The following is a 9,943-nucleotide window of genomic DNA, read 5'->3' on the forward strand; positions in this document are numbered from 1 at the left end:
TTCCAATTCTTCCATTTTGACAGACTGGAGATTATGCTCGTTCTCCGTCTCTCTTCCTTCATCAGAGGAAGATTCTAGGTTGTGGGTTTCTTGGTCAGATGTTGTGTCATCAACCACTTTTCCCTTCCCTTTGCTTGTGTGAGGTTGGGATGAAGACGTTTTTCCTCTCCGAGAGGAATCTTGCCTAGGTGGCAACACTGTCTTCTGAGATTTAGTCTTGTCTGCAACGACTTGAGTCAACAGGTCTAGGAGTTCATTGAGGGTCTTCTGCTGTGATTTGAGCATGGCGTCTTGCTCAGCAACCCTCTTTGAAAGATCTTCAGAATGTTTTGCCATGTGGGTGAAGCTCTCATGCCCAATGAAAGAGCTTGATGATTGAGACTCCGCAATGGCTGAGTGTTCATCATCGGAATTGGTTCCTCTAGCTAACCTCCGATAGTTGACAGGGGGAATGACTCCTGTTCGCGTCCGAGTGAGTTGGTAGATTCCTTCAAACTCGTTGGCGATTTCTCTGACGGTCGGTGAACGATTTGTCTCAGAGTCATCGGAACTAGGATCTGAGACTTTTTCTCTGCCGATCACATTGATAGTGACCCCAAGATATTCGGTCTCTGGAGACTTCTTCCTGTAAGAACGTCGTTGTTGGTTGGGCAAGGTAATGTTTGTAAATTGGTCGAACACCAATTGTTTGGTCGCATATGAACAACATTGACATCCCGAGAGGACCGTAGGAATCAACCGTTCACATTGGAATGAACGAATGACTTGTTGCATCGGTCTTTCTCTAGATATGAACTCTCTCAAATCTGTTGTGGAGATTCGAGGAGAACTACTCACTGATCATGAGGCTTGAATTGGAACCCCCAGTCCATGATTGGACATGACTGGCTCTTGGTGAACATGGATCTGGTTGAGATGTCTCGAATCCATGAACTTTTTATATCCGCCCCTCAATCTAGTCGCGCTACACAAACGATATATACCAGGCTCTATATTGGATTTCGTCAACTGAACGCATGCCTGAGCTTCAGGTTTTGCTGGTGAAACACATATTTGAGAGTTGCGTTTATTTTGTGGAACGCACCCCTGAGGGTTGCGTTCATTTTGTGGAACGCGCCCCTGAGGGTTGCGCTCAGTCTTCTTCACACAGAGCCTATGTTTGGGCTCATAGACGCGAGACTTGCATTTTGAAACAGAAACGCAGGGCATAGGGTCGCGTTTAGGCTCACAAACACGAAGATCATATTGACTTGATGATCGGCATTCTCGGAGATGTGCTCGTCGTAAGGATCTCCTCCTCCGTCGAGCGACGTTCTTCTTAGCCTGCTTCAAGACCTTTGTCGCCTCCATTGGCATCTTTCGACCCGATACCCGTCGTCTTGGCGCGGGTTTGGCTGAAGCCTGAGGCCGCAACTCCATCGGGGGCAGGGCTGTCCGAGCAGTCTTTCTCTTAGGCGTTCCGGCTGCAATTGGAGCAGGTGGAGCTTTAGTCTTCTTGGAGACTTTGTGATGCTTGCCCGCATAGCCTTGGGCTAAGGGATTCGGCTAGGAGATAGCCTCCTCAAACTTGGCTTGATCAAAACTCTACCACCGAGAGTTTCGAGGTTGTTCATGCACGCATGGAACATCGAATTGCGCCACCGTTCTTCGTCACAGAAGCTTGTCCCCAGCAAGTGCGCAATCTTTTTGTTTGTGGAAAAAATTTGCAGTAAAAGAATAAAAGAAAGTTGATTTGTATTCCTTTAATCTCAGTTAACAAATTGCGCATTTTTGATTACAAAAAGAAGAAGAATGCAAATCTGGGATTCTCCCCTTTGTTTAAATCTGGGTTCTTCACGGTGGCCGATGGAGTGCCTCCTTCGACATGCTCGCGTCGAATTTGCTCTCCGTTGAGCATACCGACGTCATTGATTACACTGGAATGATGGTCTTCTCCTCACAGATTTGACGTTGTGGAGCAACTCTGAAGAGTTTAAACCTCTATGAAAGAGTTATCTTCACGAAAGTCGGTTATAAGCCAGAGAAGAAGATCCTTGTTGGCCGATCCCAAGCTCCACCGAAGGATCAAAGGATCCTCTTTTCGCGCTGCCAAGAATCCAAACGACCGAACCCGAAAGATCCAACCACCAACTAAAGTTGACTTCTTAGTTATTTATATGGGATTAAGGGGTGTAACCCTCCTAATTATCTCGCTCCTAAGTGGCGCCTAATGGATGTAACGCCCTTAATCACTCCTGAGATGGAGTTGTGATCCCTCATGTCCGTGGGAAACGGTTTTGAAACCGTTAGCTCGTGTTTGAACGAGTCAAACGGAGGAGCTGGCCGGCTCGCGTTCTAGAGTGAATTCTGCATTCAAACGCAATGTCTGGAAGCTTAGACGACATCGTCTGAGAAGCTCGCGACGCCAGCAATTAGAAGATCCTGCGTTATGCCCGTTGGAGATCTACGTCGAACTGCGTTTGCAGCGATTGGATAGCTGCGTCTGGCAGCGGTTGAAGCTGCGTTCAGCTGCTGATCTGAGCTGCGTTCAACGGCGATTTGAGCTGCGTTTGGCAGCGATTTGAGCTGCGTTTGGTAGCGGTTGGAGCTGCGTTGAGCAGCGGTATAGAGCTGCGTTGGGCAGCGCTTAGAGCTGCGTTGGGCAGCACTTGGAGCTGCGTTGGGCAGCGCTTGGAGCTACGTTGAGCTGCGATATGAGCTGCGTTGAGCTGCGTTCGTGGCTATGAACGCGGCGCATCTTGATGCTGGTACGCGGGGAGGACTTCCACGTCTTGATTTGAAGAGACCGTCGATTTGTAGTCTCTTTCTATCGAAGTTTTGCAAAGATCGTCATTTTGTAATCTTTACTTTAGCTCTTTGATATGCAAGAGTCGTCAGATTGTAACTCTCGATGTTGATTGTGAAGGTTGTTAAACTAGAGCTCTCATCGGTTATCATGAAGGTCGTTAGATTGTAACCTTCAGCGATCTACGTGAAAGTCTTCAAATTGTAGCCTTCTGGAAGTCGTCAGATTGTAACTTCCATCATCGGTGTTTTGATGGGGATCAGCTATCTATTGTGATTTTTTGACAGCCTACACCTATATATAGGCGAGTCGATTAACTGTTGAGATTCAAGATCTGGACCGAATTGAAAGTTCAGATCAAGCGAAACGGTTCAGTTTTGACTTTTTTGAAACGAACGGTAGTGATTAGTTCTCAGATCCGACGGTTCATATCCATCATCCAAGCGACGAGACGCTTTGGATTCAAACGAGTGGTCAAGATTTAATTTTCAAAATTAACAGTCATGATTTCTCGCTAAAACAATGACTGAGATTCGAGATCTAAATGACACAATGGTTCAGATCGAATGCGTGAAAATGAGGACGCCAGGTCACGTCACATTTAATGCGACCCGACACGCCATCACCACCTTGACTGGCGAGCTTCGTACCTCACCTGCAGCTCTTTAGCTCGCCTGTAATTCTCTAGCTTGCCTACAATCGCTTGAGGTTCGCCTGTAGCTGTCTGGCTCGCCCTACGATGATAAGTTCACCTGAAAACTTAGCTCGCCTGAGTTCATTGAGTTCGCATGAGGAGCTCATCTTCGCCAAAATGGTCGAGGTCATCGAACATCTGCTCACCTCGCCTCAATCAGCAATTTTTGACATCCAAAGTGTTTTAGATTCCTCTCTAAACCAGTGAGGAGATCTGAAAGCTTTGGAGGGGGTTTTGTAGGCAAATAAAATTTTCTTTATTTCTAGTAAAGGAGATGAAGTTAGCTTGCACGACTGGACCCCGCCTGAGCATCCAAGCTCGCATGAACAAAACTTGTTTTGCTTGTTCGCCTGAATCAAATAGGCCGAGTCATGTTCGCCTGAATGCCTGACTTCACAAGTGAAGCGAAGCTCGCCTGAGCATTGAGCTTCGCCTAAAAGGAGCTAAGCTCGCCTGAATGCTTAGCTCGCCAACTTCACGTGCAAGGCTAAACTTCACCTATGAGTTAAGCTCGCCTGAATGCTTAAACTCATGAAGTTTGCCTATAGGTACCGACTTCGCTTGCAAGTTATCTAAACTCGCCTGAATGCTTAGCTCTCTAATTTTGCCTACACGAGCTAAGCTCGCCTACAGGAGGTTCGCCCGCACGATCCAAGCTCGTCTGAACACTTGATGAGGTTTGTCTGTCAACCTCGCATGTTCGTCTAGCTCGCATACAAGCTCTCCTAGCTCTCCTGCAAGCTCGCCTAACTCGCCTGAACGGTTAGAAACTTCCTGCTTGAATTATGGGAGTGGTTACGTCCACTTCCCACGTTCTAAGGACGTAGTTACGATCATTCTTCTCTATAAAAATCCATGAACGGCTACAGGAGGAAGGACTTTTAGCTCTTGAACATTTGGAACTTTTGGTAATCGGACTTCTTGATTTCCAAGAGAACTGAAGTCTTGCATTTTTACATTCGGCTTTGATCTTTAAGCCCGAGTGATCGAACTCATTTGACCAAACTTCTACCACACGCTGAAGTTTGTTCGCAATCTCGTTCAAATCGTCAAAGGGAGGAAAACTCGACACGAGTATCAAGGGAGACATCCTATCGCTTCGTAGAACCCTCGTTAAAAAAAGAGAGATCGAACCAATTCTCTCTTCTTCTGTGTAAAAGCGGTTTCTGATTTGTAATACAAATTCAACCAATATAAATTTTGAGATTATTTTTACGACCTACAATCATTTTCGATTTGATAATTTAGTATACTTTGATATCTAGATTTCATTTTTTATTTTGTTTTACAAGTGCTATACAATCTGAAATGTTAAGTTACTAGATTTTATTTAGGAAAATGATGGATATCTAGATAGGATCCAGTATACTCATTTTATGAGTTAATTTATAATGCATATCCCATGAAGATATTAAATTCCCGTCGACGGGTGATTTTTTAAAAAATTATTTTTCTAAATTTATTTTCTTATAAAATAAAATATTTTGATATTTCAAAATAATTTTTATTTATGTTCATGGGATTATAATTTTAGGAATGAGAAAATATGTGATTTGTCCAGTGCAATAAAGTTGCTTAAAATAAATTAATACCGGAGGAGACTGAATGTAAGATAATATTATTCACGAATATTTAATCTCATATTATGAAAGAGTTTTTATGAACAATTGGTCGGATAGGGATTTGATTGTTAAATGAATATTTAATCTCATATTATGAAAGAGTTTTTATGAACAATTGGTCGGATAGGGATTTGATTGTTAAATTAAAATTATTAATTTGATTAATTTTATGAACAATTGGTCGGATAGGGATTTGATTGTTAAATTAAAATTATTAATTTGATTAATAATTGGTTTTCGATATGGGATCCAATTGGTCTCACTAATGTCATTAGAAGAGATTTACATGCAATACTATTCTATTTCTATCCTAATTGTTATGAAAAAATATTCTATCTTTAAATATTATGGATAGAGTTTTAAACAATTAAGAATTATTTTGAAATTAAAATCTATAAGGCAGGTCCAATCCTATATGTATGATTCATATGTAGCCTTATAAAAAGATGAAGAAAAAGAAATAAAAAAAGGGAAATAGATTTTGAGAACCTATCTCTCAGTATTGCTCCTCTTCGGTGACAGATGGATTTCAGTTGGAGGTTTTTTCTCTTGAGGAAGCTATTTTGTATTGATCTTGGGACAGATTATCGAAGAAATTTAGAAAATGTTTCAGGTGTTCTTCTAGAATTTAATTAATTTTGATTAATCTACATAATATGCAATTTCTGTTGCGTTGTATGTTATGTTTCCTACGGCTCGCACCCAAGTTAGTCATTTTGTGAAGTATAAATTTATTATTATTATTATTATTATGTTGCTAAAATTTTCGTTCAAAATTTCGTTTTACATTGTTTTTTGGTTCTAATCTATGGGTTTTATTTGCAAAATTAATGCGGAAACTTGTCGCGGGTTTTCTGGAATCCCAAGAATTATTTGGGGCTCACTCTCTAATCTAGAAGTTACTGGGGTTCTACCGCAAAACGCAGAAAGCTCTTGGGAGTTTAGTGTAATTAATTTACCCAAAATAAACTAATGGGGTATAAGTTCAAAACAAGTATCCTAAAAAATCACATGTGGGGCCCCCTGCACTGTAGAGAGGGGGGAGTGTGGTTGGTGGTGTGCCTCTATCATTTCTTCTACAATTAACCCTGTGTTTCCATATTAATTGTCCTGCTGAGCGTCTGCTTAGGCAAACAGGTGGGTATGTGTGTTTATGAGTGAGAGAGAGAGAGAGAGAGAGCAGAAGTTACTACTCACGCTTGCCACCTCGAGCAGCACGTCTCCCTTACTAATCTACTCATCATTAACAATTAAACAAAAATAATAATGTAATTAACAGAGTCATCATTTTCATAATATAAAATAAGAAGCGGAGCAGGGAAATAGAAGCTGCACTGGTTCCGCAAACAAACACTGGCAGGGCGAAGAAGACCGGGACGCCGACATTTGAATCTCGATAAGAAATACAGACACGCAAAAAAGGGAAATGAGATGCGAGGAGAGAGACGGCAGAAGCGAACGCTGGAAAATTAATTGCTCCCTCTGATAAATTTTTTGTGTGCTAAGAGCTCTAGATCAGACTAGCTAGGGTGGCCGACGGCACTGAAATCCACGCGCTCGCTCTCATCTTTTTCTCTTCCGAGTTTGTTAACTACTAATGGAGTGACTCGTAATTGGGTGGGTTTGGTTCCCGAGGGTAGGCGTGTAATTTTTTTGGCTTTTTAATTTTTCAGAGATGTTTATGTTTTGATATGCAACTTTATGTCACCTTGCATGCGCTCGCGCGTTTTAGGATAATAAAGCATGCATCTGATTAAATGCCCGGAGCAAAATGTCTTGTAGTTTTACGCGTTTACAAGGATTAACAAGATTAATTAGAACACATTCCGCTTATTTGCAAACATGACAACATGATGGTCATGTTAGGGATCACGCTCTTCAACCGATTGTCAGAGTTTTACTTTATATATCCTAAATAATAATTTTAGGGTTTGCTGTATGAAAAACACTACAGACACCCCCTCTGCCACACCTCCGGTCACACCGCCTCTCCCTTTACAGTGCAGGGGGTCCCACCTGAGATTTTTTTTAAAAATCTCAGGTGGGGCCCCCTGCACTGTAGAGGGAGAAGGGGTGTGACCGAAGGTGTGGCAGAGGGCACCCTTGGCGTATAACATTAGCCCTGCGGTGAGATAATAAAAAAATAAACTAACAATCACAACAAAACACAAGAAAATTAGTGATTCGGCCATTTACTTAGGTTCATTTACCGCTAAACAAATATTTTTTTAGTATTCAACTAACGAATAGAATTTAACCAGCTGTAATTTGATTCGTTTGTCTATCAAATATTCATTTAAAATTTGACCACTTATTATTTGTATTATTACAAATATGATGTCATATTTTTAACCTCCTTACCATTTATACTTAAATTTTATTGATTGATTTTAAGACTTAAACAATCTTAAATCTTGTTTCTAAGGAAAATTTTGATTTAAATATATATACATTATATATTATAAAAGAATAATATTTATTTATGTATTTAAATACCATTAAAAAATTAAATTCTTTATCGGAATAAATATAGTTTGATATTCGAAAATTATTCGTGAATATTCATGAATATTTATCAAATATCAAGTATTCGAGTTCGAAATCGAAAAACTCCATACATGAATATTAAAGTCTGCATCTGAATTCGATAATTTTAAACAAATACAAATATGAACATCTTAGTACCTAATATTCGATTCGGTTCGACCGTTTACCACCCCGGCCCGTTCGCTAATTTACTTAAGATACATAATTACTGCTTCTCTCATTGAAAACCTCGCAAGAGTAATATGTTTTTCTTCTCCTCCTCCTTTTTCTTCATCTTCTTGACCTTTTGGCCTCGTCCTTTTTCCCACCCCCTTGAGCTTTGAAAAAGACGATAATCATAAAACCCAGTCAAAATAGGATACTATAACAACACCAGAGAAATAGCCAGAGGGTTTGACTGGTAGTATGACCACTCAAAATTGCGTGGCAGTCCACTGTGCGCAATTCGCAACTAAACCCCCCTCGATGGTGGCGGATTTCGCCGTCTCGCATGGTGCGGTCAATTACGACGCGTGATCGCTGGCCCGCTGTCTCTTCTGCTGCAACTGCTTCTATGATTTTTATACCGCTCAATTTGAGTCATTTTCAACAAGTTATATAGGTGTATTTAGATGTGCATTTTTTTTTTGAGGAGGAGAAAACTCAGTTAGGGGTACGTGTTATTGGTTGGGACAAGTTGGGACTAAGTGAGATAATTATTCTAATGGAACAGTTTATCACTTTGAGATATTTTTGAGTGGCGTAAAGTGGGACAATTTAGGATAATTAGATAATTTGAAAGTTTGATTTGACGATTCATGTGGGATGATTGATAACATGACACCTTATTAAAGTACAATATTTATCTATCAATTAAGTCTAAATTAATTTACCTCATTGGTTTAGCATATTACTTGGTATGTTATTATAATGTATTACATTATTTTACTTTATAGTAAACTATAATATATTATATTATAATTACTAATTAATTATAACTATATTTAAAGTTATTAATTAATTTAATATAATATATTATAATAATATGATATATTATATAATAATTGATATAATATACAAACAATATATTTAATATAATATTTCAATAATATAATATTTAATTAAATATTGTAATATTTTGTTTAATTCAATATAATATATGTAATAATGATATACAATAATGTTATATTATATAATATTTTATTATCTTACGTTATAATATAATATAATTAAGATATATTATATATTATAATATAATTAACATATATTAGATATTTAATAGATTAGTGCTTCAAAATTACCTCATTTTTCTCAAGATTATCCCAAAGTTAAGAATGAGGTAATTTTTGAAGGTTGGGACAAAAAAGTTTGTATAGAAATAAAATAATTTTCGGAAAAAATGAGGGCAATTGTCAGTTTGTCACAATATCACTGTCCCACAATGAATAACACCTTAAAGTAAAATCTCAATCCAAAAATTACACCAACCAATAACCCCCTTTCCTAAAGCTCATATCAAGAAAGGAGACCCGCGCGAGTTCAAGCCCCTAACGCTCGACATCAAGAGGGCATCACGACTTCGCTCCGTTTGGGGGACACCTTCAGCTGAGAGGGGGGCCCCACCTAAACTCCGTACATCTAGAGGGAACCAGCGGGGGGCGGCGGCTGGTGGGGATTTCCCCTGCCCAACCAGATGGGCAACCCCCCATGGGTGGTTGTTATGCGTGCATTTGGCGCCCCTCTAATTAAGTCATTTCAGAGTATCAAAGCTAATCTTTTTAATAAGTTGAAAATGGTGTGAAGCTTGGCTATTTAAGTTGCAAATAACCCTTCTTATATTAAAAAAATTTACCAGAAAACCTTCATAAGTTTGAATGATTATCATATAATCCCTTATAATAACTTTTACAATATCAGAACAGCTCCCCAGCACCTTAAATAATAATAATAATTATTATATATATCATGAAACCCCTTTACCTTTTATATCTTCACCTTAAATAATAATAATAATTATTATATATATCATGAAACCCCTTTACCTTTTATATCTTATTAGAAATTCTCCTAAAAACATTTCTTGATTTTAGGTGTATTTTCTGATAAAATAATCTCAAAGTCAAAGGGAGGTCTGGTAATTTTCTGATAAAACCTAAATTCAAGGGGAGATTTTTGATATTTCCAAAGTTACGTGGATTAAAAAAAAAGGTTACGGGGAGTTATCGTGTGGGGGTGTTGGGTGCCAAAGAATTCTATTAGGGGCTGTTTGGTTCCTCTTTTTTGGGTGGTAAAAGTAGGGAAAGCTGCCAAAAAGCT

This window comes from Asparagus officinalis, chromosome 3 (assembly GCF_001876935.1).
Source record: "Asparagus officinalis chromosome 3, Aspof.V1, whole genome shotgun sequence".
Taxonomy (NCBI): domain Eukaryota; kingdom Viridiplantae; phylum Streptophyta; class Magnoliopsida; order Asparagales; family Asparagaceae; genus Asparagus; species Asparagus officinalis.